Below are 18812 nucleotides of genomic sequence, written 5' to 3'. Positions count from 1 at the left end.
TTAGAGAGATGTTTGCCATGATTTTCTCAACTAATTCACTCGACTTGAAGCGCACGGTGTGGATGTAATCAGGTTTATTTTAATTTAATCGTAATCGCAAATGTCAGGGCTGAGGTGCATATTTGACCATTGTTCGTAATATGATTCGATTTGAAAATTGAGACATTATGTAAAAGCGTGAGATGCAAAAATAAAAGTAGACAATGAGTAATGTTCGATCACATAACAACTACGAATAAAGAGGACAGATTCATGTAATTCTAGAGAATTGATTGATCATGTTCTGGTTGTTAGAGGCGTGTCCAAGATTTTCGTAAGGGGTCACGTTTTGGTTCTTAATAGTCAGAACTATATTTTACAATATTTTCCTTAACATAACTTTTTATTATTATTATTATTATTTTTAGAAATGCTGGATAAAATGCGGTAACCCGCCACCAACCCCTACTTCTGGATGTACGAAAAATAAATTAAGACTCGTGCACAGGAGTTTACTTGTTCAAATCCCACCCTTGCCAATCCTCAATCAAGCCCCTCCCTCCGCCCTCTGTGATTCTCGTCACTTTTCAACGAAGGTCATTGACGCCACCTTCCTATTTTTTTTAAAATCTTTTCTTGTCATCCTGTCATTTTCATCTTCAGTGCTAATTAAGATCCAAATGGGTGAAATTTGTAATTCCATCATATTTTACGTCTTTCTCACTAATCGCGACGACGATGATATTGATGAAGGAACACTCACCAAAAAAAACCCACCAATATCCACGCCTGGACCAGGGGTGCCACAGGGGGGTTTCGTGACGCGCCTGCGTCATGGGAATTTTTGGGGGGACAAAATTTTATACCAATTCTATATATCTTCACACAAAAATGAGGGGATCGTTTCGTTTGATTGACTTGTTATTGATTTTTAGTATTGTTTATTATGTACAGTTTTTCTACCTACCTGTGGGTGATCGCGGCGATGGGGTTGAAATGAAACACCACTTTTTATGGCTTTAGAATCGTTATGGAAGGGGGAGGGTGCTGTTCACATTAATGCAAGGTTAGTCAAGCAGACAAACTGCTAAGAATAAGGTTCAGTACACTAACAATGGCAGTGAGCCTGAACAGTTTTGTACGTTTTATGTTAGCAAACATGAAAGTGAGCTAAAGTACCTAGAGTAAACATATATTGCTTAAATATGTCTGTATTATATTGTTCCAGAAATTTTGTCTGACCAAAATAATGTGAGTAAATAATTCGGCATAAAGAGGGGGGGGCGAATGTTCTACCTTTTGGAGGGAGTGCGTCATAGGCCTTGGGTGGGATGGGCACCCCTGGCCTGAACTGCAACTCGAATACAAACCCGGTTCTCGGTCGTCTTCTCATGCAGCGATGTGAGAGAGAGAGAGAGAGAGAGAGAGAGAGAGAGAGAGAGAGAAAGAACCGACGCATTTGCCAGTGACTCATTTGGTCCCTTATGTATGCAGTTCATGAAGGAATGTATCATTTCAGGGGGCCTCGTGGTATCCAACCGCGAAAGAAACAGTAGGCGAATTGTCCATCACCATTTTCATTCGGTCTGAATTACGCAATGTAATGAAAGTGAATTGAAATAAAGACGTCAATTCGCGATTAAAATTAACCGATATGCCATCTGCCGGGATTTTCAGGAAGTACTCTAAGTAGGATACGTTGTGTTGAAGTCGTTTAAAGCATGGTGAATATGCGAAAAAGTAAGGTCTACTGTTCAGGTTTTTTTTTTTTTTTTGCTCTAAATAGTTTTATGGGACAGAACAAATTAAAAGTTTTCATGTGTTTCCACCCCGTGGAATCAACAAAATGAAATTTGTTAATAAATCAGGGAAAACGTAATTGACAGAAGATTGGTATGGGGGATATAACACTGTAATTCGGCAAGGAAATTACGAAGAATGCACGAGTCTGCTTACTTTATTTATTAAGAGATAAATATATATTTCCATGAAAGTAAAGTTTTAAATTGTACTTTATAAATAAAGCTTTTTTTTTTCGAAAAATCATGAAGCGTCTTAACCAATGCGTCCATGTATTACCGGTGTTAGGTATGTGTGAAATTTGGAACAGGTGCAAGTCGATTAAGAGGGAAGATGAAAATAGTTTGAGAATGAATTCATGTCAAATGTAACCAGAAAAAAGTGAGCATGCTAATGTTCATGTTTCATTCAGTACAATGTCCTTTTTCAGTGAGTATAGCCTGGTCATGAAATCGTGAATATTATTATTAAACCAGCCTTTCTCTTTCGAGAAAGAACTGCAACAATATGTTCGCAATTTTCTCCTGTCCCAGCTTTTCAAGTACAGGTCAATTTCAATTCCTTTATTTTCAAATAATTTCCGAGAACCCCAGTTACATGACGTGCAGATGATACAGCACTGCTTTGGACAACCAGTGCGTATACATGGTTTCGTCTGCATTTTCCGTGTTATCTCTTACATCCTATGTGTTTTTAATCGATGGATTTTATGTATGCTGGTGCAGAAGTTGTCAACAGCTTGTTTTGAGTTTTCTTTTAATTCTTGAAGCTCTTATTAGGTCAAATAAAGTGCGCGAACATGGTGATGGACAATTTGCAGGGTAATACTCATGGATCCCACTGTACTACTGCTGAATGTAAACAAAGATCTATCCTACTTAGAGCGGCCATATTGGAAGCGACATTAGCGCTCAGGCGGTAATTTTAATCGCGAATAAACAGAGATCAATGCCTGCTTCGAACCAACATAGTTTCATTTCTTAAAACAACACAGGATGTAGAATAAAAAAGTAGTGAAAACAGGTGGACAATTTGCCTATCATTATCTTTGCCGTTGACGTACTTTCTACTAGTGCGAATAGTCTTTCTGCAATGTTCATTATGATATATCATGAAACCGTGTTGAGTTGTTCTTAATCATAATAATAACGTTTTGTGGCGCAAAAGATAGTACGGCGTTATTGTATATTCTTGTTACTTCAGTGTGACTGATATATGTCACCTTTCTCTCCTGTAACCAGGAAGAGATATTCCACGGATGTGCATAGCTTCCTTGGATCTTGCGAGTTATCCCTCACTGCAATAACAATAAAATATACGCACTCACAATACGTTACGACGTGTATTTTTTTGATGGAGTTAAATGAAATACAATGTTTCTTAACGTCAATCTCTAAACTATGTTGACTTCAACTTAGAAGGAACATATTTTAGTTATGTCATGTTCTTGCTACTCCGTGTCATGTCGACAGTTGCTGAATAACCTTGGAAGGGGGAATTACCGTTCAATGACTAGTTCATATGTGGTGTGCGATTAATGTTTGATTTCGTTTTACTTGCATACTCTCGCGATGAAAGAAATATGAAGACTTTGTTGTCTTTGCACAGTTAAGTTTATTTTTACAGTGTTCAATGAAAACTAACGCTTGTTAACAGCCTATGTTTCAAGCTGTGATAAAAGGAAGGTAAGAAGTACTTGATTGATACGTCAACCATAAGTGGCCAATTAACACATATATAATATTTCGTGTGAATATCCTTTTGTGTATAACATAATATTGTAGTCGGTAGACATTGAAGCTTAAGGCAGGGAGTTTTCTGCGGAGTATTTGTTACCTTCGAGCATGATATGATAAGAACCCCCCACCCCCAGCCAGTCAGCTGTTCAACTTGACCTACATCATGATGACGTGAGAGATAGGTTTCGCTCACTTTTCATCGGACAACGGTTTCATTCTTCTAACCTCCTTATCAGAAACGGCATCACGCAAATCAATGAATACCCATATATGAATGCGTCTGATAATGTGTGTTTCCATAAGATAGACCAATTTGTTCGACAGATGTGCAAAATTAGCTTGTTTCCAAGCACATTTGCCATTATGTCCAAAAACATAGTTTCCATATCTAGATTAGAAGTAAATACAAATATTGTGAGAGTACCTTGTGTATTCCATTCAAACTAATTTTATGTGCAGAGCTTTTAATGGGTACAGCATAAATAAATTCATCTGGCAATTTTTCAAAAACTTTCAATATTTGTTGATATCCCCAATATTTTTTTTTTATAAGAACATTGAGGCAATATAATGACTGGCTGTTTGAGCTCGTATAAATTATTTATTTCGTACTGACATTGCTTGTTCTACTAATAAATAATCACAGCCATGACCTCCCCAACCCTGTTTATACCCTTCCAGCGATTGCCGTATTATACCACATGCCGGCCTCAATAACTCGTAAGTTTTTCATGCTGATGAACAGGATATTCAAAAGAAACAATATCAAGCACAGCAGCACTGAAATAATTTATTTGTATTATCAATATCGCCATTACGAAGTACAAATTTAAAAAATTGGTTCTTCCTCTCTATCTTGTTACATAAAATACCTATAAACTTCAGCCATCTATTAGAAATAATACAAACTTCCCACTGCACCTTCAAGAAACAGTTTGCTCAATTTCTACCAGATGGCTCTGCCTGTGAGTGCATTTACTTTCGAGCAATGGAAAATTTCGCTGTCGTCCATTCGTACGATGTTACTGCCATCTAGGTGTAATTTATGAGAAACTCTGAGCTGCGCTACTTACGATTAAAGATCATAGATGTCTCCAGCAACAGTTGCAAATTTAGATTGTGCTAGAAGTGAAAATTGAGATATTTCGTAGCGAAGAGATAATATGAAAAACATAATTATAAGTGCATGGAAACAGCCTAGGAATATGCTGAGTTCAGCATGAGAAACAGAAGAAAGCTCACACTCAACATTCAGTAACTGCCCCCCAGTTTTCGCCACTCTTGCCCCCGCACTATGCTAAATCTTATCTATAAAGGGAAATGTACTGTCTTTGCCCCCAGTTTTAGCACCTTGCCCCCCCCCCCGGTTATGGGACCCATTCGCCGCCACTGGGCGTAACTTTTTTTTTTTGGAGGGGGTGGAGCAGAATCTAACTGGGCGGAAAGAATCAAAAGTTTTCTCCGTTGCGCAACAGCCCATGAAGGGCCTAGGCATACCTACCGACTGCCGATCTCCTTCCCACGCTTTCCTTCGTCACCTCTAAGCGTGGAGATCTTCAACCAGTATTGGAATAGTCGGGGGGTCAGCCCGACGTATCCCCAGCCGTTATAGTAGGTCTTCTCGACCGGATTACGCTCACTCACTCGGAGCTCCCCAATTTCCTCACGATGGTGGGTTGCCACCGGCCCTATACGCAGGCCGAATAAATTCCGACCTCCAAGGCTGTTTTTCTAAAAACGGTTACATTTGCGAAATCATAAAAATTACTACTCCTTTATTACTTTGCTCCTAAGGTTCCAGAAAAAACCTGAAAATTTGAGGGACAAGTGCCGCCCTTGCGCCCACCAATTACGGCTATGGATGGATTGCGGCCTCCTATTATTTATTTATATATTTGTTGAGAAAATTTGAGATACAGCACATAGCCATTTTACACTGAAATCGTCAACAATGAAAAGAACAAAATAAGACAAAGGATTAACATAAATAAGTCAAGATGGCACAATTAAATATTATATAGTTCTGATGGTAGACCGAAAGGCGTACTCTGTGGAAAATACATCAGCACTTGATGGGAGGTCATTCTATTGAGTGGGAAGTCTGTGGAAGAGCGATATTTTTAAATTTCCAGTTTAGGCTTTTCTGTGTAAAATAGATTTTTATTACGTGTTGTAAGGATGGCCACTGGAAAGTGGAATTCCTGGTTGAACGTGTTGCAACGGATTTTGCCATTGACAATTGTGTATAAATAATTGAAGTCGTTCAGTAAACGGCGCTGATAGGAGTCTGTAAGTGCAGATAGGACAAGAGATGCGGTGTTCAAAAATTGCGTAATGAGGGAACCCTGTAACGAACTATAGCCAGGAAAAAATGAAGGACAGATTAGAGAGCTGAGTGGGACATGGACCAGACTGGAGAGCAGTATTCTGATATTGGGGAAATGAATGATTTGAAGTACAAGGTGAGGGCTGAGATGTCACTGATTTCAGTGAAACGATACAGTAAACCTAAGAGATGCATTGCCTTTTTCTATGACTTCACGTACTGTTTACCCTGATAATAACTAACACTATTTGATTGTTAGAAGATGAACGAGACTGATTTTAACAACAATTATGCATGTTTCCATGGTACCTAACTAGATAAATCCACAAAATTGTATACGTTAATGTGTCAATGTTCTGGCAAGTGATTCGAACAAGTTGGAAATGCATGCAAAACAGCCATTATACAGATAAGATAATTATTTGATTAGTTTGCTCTTCACAATAATAACTTCACATTTGTAATTTCTATTTTTTTTATATAATATGCAGAAAGCAACGTAGCACGGCAATGAACTGAATAGTGCTACTTCACAAGCACAGACGGAAAGCGTGGTTAAAATGAAGATTGTTCAATTGAACTTCATATCATTTCATGTAACTAATGTTGAAACAATTTAATGAGAAACTGTAAATCGGAATTTTGTCCGGTAATGACAGCCTCTACAAGAGAAAGAGAGAGAGAGCTTGTCTCAGTAACTGCGCCAAGGAAAGGAAGGACTGCCGAGCAAACAAGAAAAACATTTTTTAAAAAATCTCTGTTTGCCAGGGACGGCGACAGGTGAGGGCACGGGTGGGCATGCGCCCACCAAAAAAATCCTGTGCCCACCCGAGTGCACTAAGTACATACACTTGGGGATATGTGAATGTTTCAATAAACAAGTGTATTCTGGTATTCATTACATGTATGTTTTACTCATGAATATTATCTATATTAGAAATGTTCACATATCATGATCCCATAAAAAGCTGTCTTAACTTTGTCATTAGAAAGCAAAAAGAATTGCTAGAGAACTTGAAAGAAAATAACCTGTCATCAATTGAATACTTCTATGATTAAAAGCAGCTTAGGATGTGCAAAATTATGCAGTGTATGTTCAAGATGAGATCAGGATTTAGAGTGACCTTGAGGGTTGCAGCTTTGGGCCTTCACTGGCGAAAACTGCTTGGAAAAGTACTGCATAAAGAAAGAAAAAAAAGTAGGTACTTCGGATGTGAGAAAAAAATGTAGAAATACGTATAACTAACCAACCACCAGTGGCGTAGCATGGGCATTTCGGGTGGGAACGCCAAGTCCGAAGGAAGGGTCTGCCTGCCCTTTTTTGCTTAATAATTTACTTATGGAATTGGTTGCCACAGGTATTGTTTATTTGCCTGAAGTCAGCTGGGCTTTCAATAAAACATCATCCGTGCATGTTTTAGCTAGAAAATGAGATGCCTCACTGAGCAACAAATGTTTTGAACTCTGGTGTTTTATACTTTTCGGTATGACGCAAATGATTAGAAAACCTACTTGAATAACAAGCACCTCTGAACAACAGTAGATGTCATTGTTGTGGCGATCCAACTACTGATTGATTTGGTTTATTTTACTTCGCTTTTCTACCACTTTTGGTTAATCGCGAATATGAGTGATGATATTTATAAAGTTGATGAAGGGAAACTCATAAAGAACACCCGTGCTAACACTGAGATTTGAACCAGGGACTTCTGTCGTCTTGGCGCGCTGTACAAAGCACCTGACACGGAGATGGGTGGATGATCCAACTATTGTACTACACTCTACTGACGTAACAGTGCCGATTAGTAATTCAGACCACTGTTTATTGCATCTTGAGAATGGTAATGTGGCAGCGATTGGGTACCAAAACTAGAGGGGCAAGGACAGTATATTTATCTTTGTATATAAGATTTAGCATAGTGCGGGGGCAAAAGTGGCGAAAATTGGGGGGCAACTGCCCCCCTAATCGCCACCACGAACTTTTTAAAATTATTTTGTCCACATTTCCATTTACCCAATATTAAGAAGTTAGATACTAACGAAAAAATAATGATGATAAATAATAGTTTTGCGGGTTAAGTGGTAGAGCAGCCACAGGCTGAACTTCTAGCACGAGGACTTCACCAACTTATTCAGTCTCGGGGAATTTTCGGCCTATGTACAATAGAGCCGGTGGCAACCCACCATCGTGAGGAAATTGGGAAGATCCGAGTGAGTGGGGTTGACCACCCGTCCCCCTAATCTGGCTGCAGATCTCCACGATCCCCTGGTGGCCTGCGTAGGTAAGCCAGGGCCCAATATTGGGCTGTAGCGCTATAGGATTACTTACCCTAATCTATCAATATACAGCTTCTGCCCACCCGGTGAAAAATTTCTGGCGCCGCCCCTGCTGTTTGCATCTAAACTATTTTCAGCTAACCAAAAATTTTATATTTTTGACAGTGGCGGGGTTTCGGAAAGGGATATATGACCGCAAGAGGGGTGTGATGTCCATCTTGTCCAGCTTTAGATTATTATTAATAAAGCATATCTGATTTACCCAACCGGCAACAACTGCTCTGAGTAAACAAAGCTACATTACATATAGACATGTAATACAGGGCATCAGTTTCAAATATTGATCGCTGCATGTATTTATGGCTGCGGTCTTTTACGTCCACTGGTTATGGAACCTTTTTATTTCGGTGCCATTAAATAGAAAAAAGATGACACACATAGTTTGAATTTACGCTGGTAGATGGCGTGAAATTAACGTTCACAAATTTATGGTTAGATGAACCGATCTTCAGCGGGTACGTAGTTCTAGCATTCGCCAACAGGTGGAGGGAAGTGCTCAATATCAGACCACTATTTCAACATGTAGCAATTCTGTACGCGGCTTGCATAAGTTGCGTTAGATCGTTATACTAATCATGTTTTCAACATTTTAATACGCATTTCGGGCACGTGTAATGCATGAATGAACGTAAATGCAAAGGCAAAATGATTTACCAAATGTTATACCTGAGGCAAATGCAATATTATATGCTGATGATACAAATATTATAGTAACAGACATTTCCAAAGATGCTCTACAATCTAAGGCTAATAACGTATTAACAAATTAGATGACTGGTTTTTAAATAATAATCTACTCCTCAACAGCAAAAAAACAAATTACATTACATTTTCTACAATCCAAACCAGAAACCAAATAAGCCTCAATCTAATATCTGGGAATACACAACTAGAGCCTAACAAAAATTCAAAATTTCTGGGTATCATTCTGGATGAACACCTTAGCTATACAGAACACATAAACATGCTACAATCAAAATTAAGTAGTGTGTGCTATGCCCTTCGAGAAATGGTAGACATCTCAAGCACCCAAACTGTAAAGTGCCTTTATATGGCAAACTTTGATGCTTTACTAAGATACGGTATTATGGTTTGGGGTAACAAGGGCCACTCCAATGTCCTTTTTATGCTTCAAAAAAGAGCTGGAGTAAAGAAAACTTATTCATGTAGAACTCTTTTCCGTAAACTTAATGTGTTAACTCTTCCCTGCATATACATTTATGAATGCTTAATTTATGTTAAGCAAAATATTTCCAACTTTGCCACAAATGAGGAAATACATGGCCTAAACACAAGAAATAAAGACAAACTTCACATAAAACACTGCCGCCTTAACTTATGTAAGAAAGGCCCCCTAAATTCTTCCATAGATCTCTACAATAAACTAACTACCACAAGATGTGAGGAAAGAACCAAACTTGATGATATTCAAGCACAAGATAAAATCAATGCTTCTGAAGCATGTTTTTTATTCTATAGCTGAATACATGGAAGCGGCTTTTACATAAGACAAATGTACATAATGTAGTATACTCACATATTATTCTTGTAAAATTAAATGTCAAATGAAAGTGGGTAATTAGTATATCTTCTCATGTTATATTTTTTTTGTGATTTTGATATAATAGCAGAGTAAGACCCAATTTTTTACAATTTTTGGCTATATATTTTGTATTTGTAAAATCTATTAATGTACCTGTATTGTAATGTAAGTATTGACATGTCCTATATTACCATGTACTGTAATTTGTACACACCGGTAGTCCTTGGACGCAAATAAACTAAACTAAACTAAACTAAACCGGGAAAGTTCGTTCGGTGAATTTATTTTGCAAGGGAGAAAACTAGCGAAAACGTGAAAAGAGACGAATATCAGCGATAGCCAGTGGCGTGTCCAACGGGGTATTGGTGGGGGTCATACATTTTAATTAACGTGAACATTTGGGGGAGCTTGTGCCCCCCTTGCTTCCGCCAAAGTTACTCCTATGGTGGACATTGTTGGTTGGAAATTACGTCGCGGTTTCAATTTTTGTGGGTACAGCTTAACCAAGATAAGAATGTCTCCCGCAAACTCGCGAACTTGCACAGTCATTTGTTTTCTCCTCTTCGCTTTCCCTACTCTCGTGCCTGTGAGCCCTTTGACCATCCCCGTAACCAAAGGGGGAAAGGGGTGCCATGGCCCCCCTCGAGCCATGAAAAATTTAAATTTGAACTTATAAAAACTACAAAAATTACGTAGATGGTTTTTCAAATTTTGCTTGAATTTTGATTTTGTCCTTGCACAAATGAATAGGCTGTTTCTGGGCAGAGGCAGGCTCTATAAGTCTGCAGTCTGCAATATTGGACTATTTTAGTTCCATAACCTTTGATGCAAGGCTATCAGGCGTTCCGATTTAGTCGGGACAATCCATTCCTTTTAATCCATGTCCCGACTTTTTCGTCTCGGCTCGAACACTAGTTGCTATAAAGGAAGAAAGACTTTACAAAACCAACAATGTAATGTAATGCATATAAGGTGCATTTAGCTCTCCACCCGCACCGCAAGGTCTGTGATCCCTTTTCGCCACCACTGAGCAGAAGGATAAAAATAACTTTGTTTTCTTTCTCCAACATCAGGTGTTTTCTGCAACTGATGTCCATTCTGCCACTCAATCGCTTAGGGTTAATTAATATTATGTAAATAGGAGAATTGGGGCAAAATATTGCGTGTAGTACTTTAACATGTATTGTTATTTGTTGAAAACACTCAAGAAATTAAGTATTGTACATACATTATTATTTACGAAATTCTCTCAATCGGAATGTGTTTTACTGCAACTTTTCTTCTTTTCTACTTGTAATTGTCTTAAACATAAATACACAGAGGTCCGACCGTACAACATACAACTTTCAGTGTGCAGAGGACATCAAGGCCAAAAATTTCGATGCTACGAGTCGTTGAAAGTGGCATTTTCTATCCCACATGTATGAATCCCCATTTAATAGCTTCTTGGTTGCCACTGGCATTTAGTTTTACTGTGGAATAACATTCTAAAAGCGAAAATACGCCATAGACACAATACATTATTATGCCAGCAGACACACTGCCAGGGTGAAGTCACTTAGCCGTTCCCTTCAGATAATTTATTTACAGGGTTCGCACTGACTCCAAAGTCCTGGACAACTGAAGGAGTCAGAAAAACAAAGCTAGGACTGAGGTCATTGGAAACAAATGATTTAAAAAAAAATAATAATAAAGCTTTCAAAACCTGGAAAAGTTAGGGGAATTAAATGTTTTTTGTTTGGCAGAATTTGTAACTGGAAACACGTTCGTTTTATCTTCCCAGCAATCTTCCTTTTTGGGTAATATTGCTTATAAAGACGTTCTTTCATTTTATTTTCATTTATTTTGAAAAATGTTCAACAAACGTGATTCATTTGATTAACTTACAAAGTTGAAGTGTAACTCTTATTTTTTAGCATGTTAAATCATTACACAGTTATGTAAAATACCTGGAAAAGTCAGGGACTTTGCAAAATGGGTGTAAACCCTCACCTCATCTATCAACCCCAAACACATATGTTTCTTTTCGTAGGCTATATGAATTGTTTGCATTATGCATACATGTAGTCTAGCCGTATCATACACTCTTTTTTCGCTCTCTGACAGCATGGCGGAATTTGAGCTTTTGCTTTGGATTGATTGGTTGTTTTAAGTCCACTTTATGCACAGTAATGCTAATTGGGACTGGGCCTACAATTTAAAGTGGGATCCGAACCACTATGTGCCTCCACCGGGAATCGAACCCGGGACACCTTGATTACAAGGCGACGACGCTACCACTGCGCCATCGGGGAGGCTCCATTAGCTTTTGCTTTGGGGGGGCAGACTCTGGGAGAAGCATATGATGTACCTGAGGATTATTGAATATTCCCTAGTTTATAAGGGGTCCGGAGGCCTTCCCCCGGAATTTTTTTTTAAAAAAAACAACTTAAAAACACTGAGTTTTAGACCTTTTAGATTTGAAAATGTTAAATTTCCTCGCCTAAGTAAACAAATATTAATTAGTATATTGGTTGTCAGTTTTAAAAGAAGCAAAACAGTACGATTGTTGCATTTTGAATTTCATTATTTTTTTATTTATACAATACTCGTATTACTTTAAAAAAGTTACGGTACAATAGTAAGTTTCAGTATTTTAAAAAAAATTAAATTGAAAAGTTCTTTTGATGCCTCAGCAGTAACTGTTGACTCAACACAAAGTCGTGGTTTCAATTTTTGTGGGTACAGCGTAACCAAGATAAGAATGTCTCCCGCAAACTCGCGAACTTGTACAGTCATTTGTGTGCCTGTGAGCCAAGCGACCAGGCCCGTACCCGAGAGACCGGGTTACGCTACTCACTACTCGTAGCTCCCCAATTTCCTCACGATGGTGGGTTGCCACCGGTCTTATACACAGGCTGAGAACCAGGTGGACTCGAACCCATGCAGTTCCGCATGGCCGCGGAGGAGGACAGTAGTAGTAGTAACAATTGATTTGATTGTTGTTTTAAGTTCACTTTATGCACAGGAAGGCTAATCGGGACTGGACCTACAGTTTAAAGTGGGATCCGAACCACTGTGGCCCCGGGATCCCTTGATTACAAGGCGACGACGTTACCACTACGCCATCGGGAGCCTAGTAGTAATAATAATAATAATAATAATAATAATAATAAAAGTTTGTATGACTGCCCCCCCTGATAAAAAATCCTGCAGTCGCCCTTGATCCTGATACAATGTCCTGCGACATTTGACCCAACCAACGGACCAAGGCCTCTGAACCGGGGGGGGGGGGGGTGTATAAAATTTTGGCTCCTAGGCTATTCTTTGTTTTGGGTCCTGCCAACATTATTGCTATCATGGTACTTCACTTCCACTAATTGCATGCCTTGTATTAATAGCACTTATTAACTTCAAAACTGATTAAACATTATTCATTCAACTTGGTTTTGGTTTATAAGCGCTACCTACACTATGCATTTCGCCACACAACACTAACACCGCACATGAACCAAAATGAAAGATACCGACACTACATTACGGTAGCCACACACAAGGAATATAGAGATTAGGTAAAGCCATCCGAAGATTGCCGATCTTACACGAACGCGTGACGTCACCGGAGAAGCAGTGAGCTCGGCTGAAGCAGACAGCCCCTATTTATATGGGAGATTCAGATAGCGAAAGTATATTATTACTTTTAGGAGGGGGGAAATAATAATTGTCATCCTCCAAGATGGTATTGAGGCATCCTTTTAATGATTAGTAACATAATTGAAAACGCGCTACTTTTAAAAGGGGACAAATTACATGTGAAAAAATGTATTTTGAAAATCCATATTCCTGAAACTTTCTGACCGATGCGCTACAAAGAAAGTTGCGTGTTTTCCTTTAGAATTTCGTCATTTTACAAATCGTAATATAATTTTAACAAAAACGTGGCATGCTAAAGAAGTATTAAAGAGTTTAAAAAAAATAATTGATTAATATACTTAGTTTATTTTACTTCGCTTATCTGTCACATATGGCTATTCGCAAAGATGAGGATTCGTGATGATATGATGAAATTGAAGAAAGGAAAGTAGACCCATGCCCGGGCGGGTATTCGAACCTGGGGGCCCTTGGCATCGTAAAGCGTTGTGCTAACCACTTTGCCACGGAGGTCAGCATTACAAGGAAATAAACAGAAATTGGCATCTATGTTTTAATATGTGAGAAACATTTGCGAGGAGGATATTGAAGTAACAAATAATTATTACAAGACGTTGTGATGAAAATTATTAATATATCTGAAATATCGATAGTTGACCTTGCAGTCTCTAAATGTACTTTTAGGGTTACGCAAAACCTTTACTCAAAATTGCTAGTGTAAATTTATAAGCTATTAAAATTTAAAACTTATTCCTGTTCGAAAAGAGAAACTGCCAAGTCAAATTAATATTTCGTAGAAATACATATATTTGTCTTTCATGAGGCCAAGAGAGTATTTGGAGGGGACGGTAGCTTGGGAAGGCTATAGCCCCGGATCTCGATCTGCAAAGGGGCTTCTAGTGGGAAAACATTCCTGCGAAATAGTCCAGAAGAAGGAGCGAAATGATTTTTTTTTTTAAATGGCTCAAGAATACAAAGATATAAGTGGATATTTGACAAGCTTAGTCTAAAACTTACAACTGAAGTCGTACGTGTGTGTGTGGGGGGGGGGGGTGGCTACGTGAGGTAACACAGTGGAATATGATTCACAATACTAAAATTAAAATAAATATGTGGGAACAATAGAAATCAAAATATGTTGTAGCTAGTGACAGCGCAATAGTAAAGATGGAGGGGTAAATCATATTTTCCCGGGGCAATCATTTTTATTATTCCGTTACATACGACACAAAAATGCATATTTTGGCTAAAAGAGCATTCATTCATTTATTTATTTTGTCGTTTTACTGGGTGCAGATAAGAGAGAGCCCGTAGTGTGGTCACTGCCTATGGCTATGCTGGAGAAGAATGCACCAATTAATACGCTATTAAATAAAACAGATACTTTTAAAACTTTTAATCAAATTATTTGTGAACTATGATTTAAATTTAGAGAGAGCACATACCTGTTTAATTTAATTTGGATGAGTTAACTTCTGAAGCCTGCCATTTCCGAGCCTTCTCCCGGTGTAACTACACTGCCCTTTGAGCCATAGCTGCTGCGTTCAGGTGGCGGAACGAGCAGAATACTAATTAAAACAAATATGTGACAAATATATATAAAAAAAACAACGTGTTGAAGCTATTGACGGCGCCAAAGAAAAGACAGAAGAAGAAGAACGTGGAGAGTGCAGTGATGTTTTACGGGAAGCAGCAGGCACGTATCCAGGAATTCCTTTCGGGGCGGCGGCTGAACACCATTTTTTAAAGGGGTATCACAATTGTATGTTTAAGGCCAGTGGTGGCAATTGGGTTCCAAAATGTGGTGGGGGGGGTGGACAAGGAGACAAGCATTAAGAGGCCATAGTGTAATAGTGTGGATGCAAAAGAATGGGGAGCAACTATCTCCTAAATCGTCGCCACTGTTTAAGGCTGTCATTTTAATCAGAACGTGAAATCGGGACATTTTATACCACTAAACTCCTCTGTCTCCATGCATTAATATTGTGTGCCGGAACCATCTCAGTATGTATGTTTGTCCATTTCTTCTCATCAGGCATCAAAACATCTGTGTACCAGAAGTGTTTTTACGAAGGTGTTACACATGCACGGAATGCACAATCCACTCGACAACGCAAGATTCAAACTGTGTGCTGGGAACTGGAATCAGACAGTTCACGAATATTTCTCTCTCATTCGAGCCTGAACACCACTAATGTGTCTTGTCCTCCCATGTTTGCAGCTCTTATAAAAGCCGAGACCCACCAAATTGTTCATATTCATGCCTAAGCACTCGCAAGTGTCCAAAATTGTCTGTTGAGTGTGTGTCGAACCCAGTAGCCTTAAACAAAGTATTTTTTTATGCCATGAAATTCTCGGACTGCATACACAAAATTTGGTCCCGGCACAACCAAATCATCACTCAAAACTTTGATTTTTAGTTGATCTGTGCAGCTTATTTGTTTTTTAATAAATCGCTCCAATGCCCAGCCCGATACTGCCGAAATATTCACTTTAGAGAGAGAGACCTTCGATCTCTTCGTCTTTCGACCCGAACTACTCGTAGCACTACTCGAAGTTCCGCTGTCGTCAATGTCTTTAGCTTTGGGACCGAACTGGAACTAGTAGTAGACTTCGTTACTTTACGGTATTTAGTCCATTTCATTTTCGAATCACTAGATCTTATATAGCAACCAATGGACACTGACTGATCACTAATCGACTGTATGAATTATCATACTTACCTCTGAAGTCTCCACCTATTCTGTTGTACAGATCAACCGGGAAATTGAAGCCGTGTATCAATATCCTCATTATATTCTAGAACGTTTCGGAGATATAACGATTCGTAAATATTGCCAGTAGTTCGACTCCTTCTCTTTTTCAAGAACGTTCCCTCTCGCGCTTTCCAGAGATTAAAAAATTACAATGAATCCGAATTGCCCTACCTGCTACGCTACCTTTGTTGTGCAGCTTCCAAATGCTGACAAGTCTCTTCTACATAGTGTTCAAGTTCGCTACGACAACACCGAAAGCGTAAGAAAAGTTTACGTGCAATATTATCAACAACAGGGTTATAGAACATTCTCCGTCTTGCCTTGATAAGTATTTCTCTCCTAAAATTATCGTCACATTATTCAAGAAGACAAAAACCTGATTTTATCTAGTGTAAAATGAAAACTTTCCTGGTGGGGGGAGTCCACGAGTTACGATCCCCACCTTGGATACGCGCTATAAACAATAACAGGGTCCGTAGAACATTCTCCGTCTTGCCTCGATAATTATTTATCTCCTTAAATTATCGTCACATTATTGAAGAAGACAAAAACCTAATTTTATCTCGTGTAAACTGAAAAATTTCCTGAGGGAGGGGGCTCGAGATACCTGATGTCCACCTTGGATACGTACTATTAACAATAACAGGGTTATAGAACATTCTCCGTCTTGTCTCGATAATTATTCCTCTCCTTAAATTATCGTCACATTATTCAAGAATATTATTTGACACCACAAGAAACAAAAAATCTCATTTTATCTAGTGTAAACCGAAAACTTTCGGGGGGCTTGAGCCCCCCCAAGCCCCCCCTTGGATACGTGCCTGGGAAGCAGTCACGTTTATTACATCCTTACATTTACATACAATATTATAAAGTTCTGCTTTTAGATCTCGCACAATGCCTTTTTCACAAAAATGGGCAGTCTCGCATTTTTTTATATCAATCAAGCTGTGATATTTTAGATTTCTTCCGTTAGTTTTCTGATAATAGTTTTCACAGCTTTCCATAGCATTTAGGCATGATTTCAGTTGACAAGAACAAAATAATCTTATTTCAAAACATAGAGCAAAAAGAAATCCAACGCACTTAAGTTAAAACTCTCTTACATTGGAAGCCTGGAGAGAACAAAACAGGGGTTCCTTCGTAACACGATTTCTTGAAAACCATTTTACACATTTGAATCAACTTTGTGATAAATTGATTAGAAAGGATGAATCTTAACAGTAAAAGTTGTAACTTTTCCCTTGCTACTATATTTTAGAAGATATTCGTTGTCAAATTTCTCAATATTTGCATAAGGAACCAGCCTTTTCCGTGCCGAGTGTTTCGATGATGACGTCATGCATCCACGGACAACTGCGCATACGATCTGCGCCGCCGAACGAGCACCCCCTGAGCCACACAGGCCGCAAACTGAGAAACAAGAATGTTGATTTCAACCGTCAATAACCCTCCACTTGACTTTCAATTGTTGGCATTCAAAATGTTTACATTCGTATCTGCGAGGAACAATTGTTTATATCCGACCACTCTTATGTGATCTCTGAAAATATGGTTAAAATGTAGGAAGTTATTTAAATGCTAGAAACTCCTTCCTTCGACCTTCTGACGTGAAATAAGCAAGTAAAAAGACTTGACATGTTTTACTTTGCTATTATCACAATTTTTTATAGTCGATGGTCTTTTCTATCACTTCAGCGTCTCATTTTTGTGCGGCCCCTATGCTATGCCTAGTGGCAAATCCCCCTGACTGAACCTGGTAATTATTAGATGGAAAATGTCGGGACAATTTGATTGGGTGTCAGGTAAACTTCACACCAAAGCGACAAGCGACACCTGTCGATTCGATTTTCACCAATCTAGTTCAGAGTGGCATGCCACTGCAGGATGAAACATTGCTATCTGCTGTTGGGTCGTTCAATGTTAAGTCTCCTTCAGGGGGTGTTGCAGCAGGCTACAAAATCCCAGGAAGGACGGGGGGATTCCCCACCACCACCACCAACAACAACCATATTGTCCCATTGGGTCCCAAGACCGAGGGGGCAAGGTGCCAAAACTAGGGGGGGGGGCAAAGACAGTATGTTTCCCTTTGTAGATATGGTTTAGCATAGTGCAGGGGCAAAAGTAAAGAAAAGTGGGGGTAAACAGGTCCCTCGCCCCCCCCCCCCCCCGATCGCCGTCACTGTCCATTATCCTAAAAATCCTACACCAACATTTTTTGTATATGTTAGTGTTACAACAACAAGTAGTAATTGTTGACTTAAATATATTAATAAGGATATTGTCGAAATCACACACACAGAACGGAGAACAATATCGATTTCAGAGTATGATAATGTCTATGGCAAAATTTAGTCAGAAATAATGTGTTCTAACAGCGTGTAATCTACTTGAAGTCTCGACACGCCTTGCACAGTGGGATGCACAATTTTTACAATTGTTTGGCGTTTTGTTTCACTCTTGATGCTCTCATTGGAGTAAACAAAGAAAATGTCATGGAAAATTTGCTTGGTAATACTTATGCATCCCACTGTACATGAGGGAGCCCGTCCCATTGTCGGTCTCATCTAAGCTACAAAAATATTTCAAAACACTTATTTCATATTAACCCATAGCGCAAAATCCGGGAGCGCCAGTGCCTACCTACCGACTGCCGACCTCACTGCCACCTTCTGAAGTGGAGATCATCTAACCAGTTACGG

The sequence above is a fragment of the Lepisma saccharinum genome, chromosome 28 (genome assembly GCF_977018435.1).
Source record: "Lepisma saccharinum chromosome 28, izLepSacc3.1, whole genome shotgun sequence".
Lineage (NCBI taxonomy): Eukaryota > Metazoa > Arthropoda > Insecta > Zygentoma > Lepismatidae > Lepisma > Lepisma saccharinum.
The sequence above is the reverse complement of the archived record's forward strand: the minus strand, read 5'-3'. Positions refer to the sequence as shown.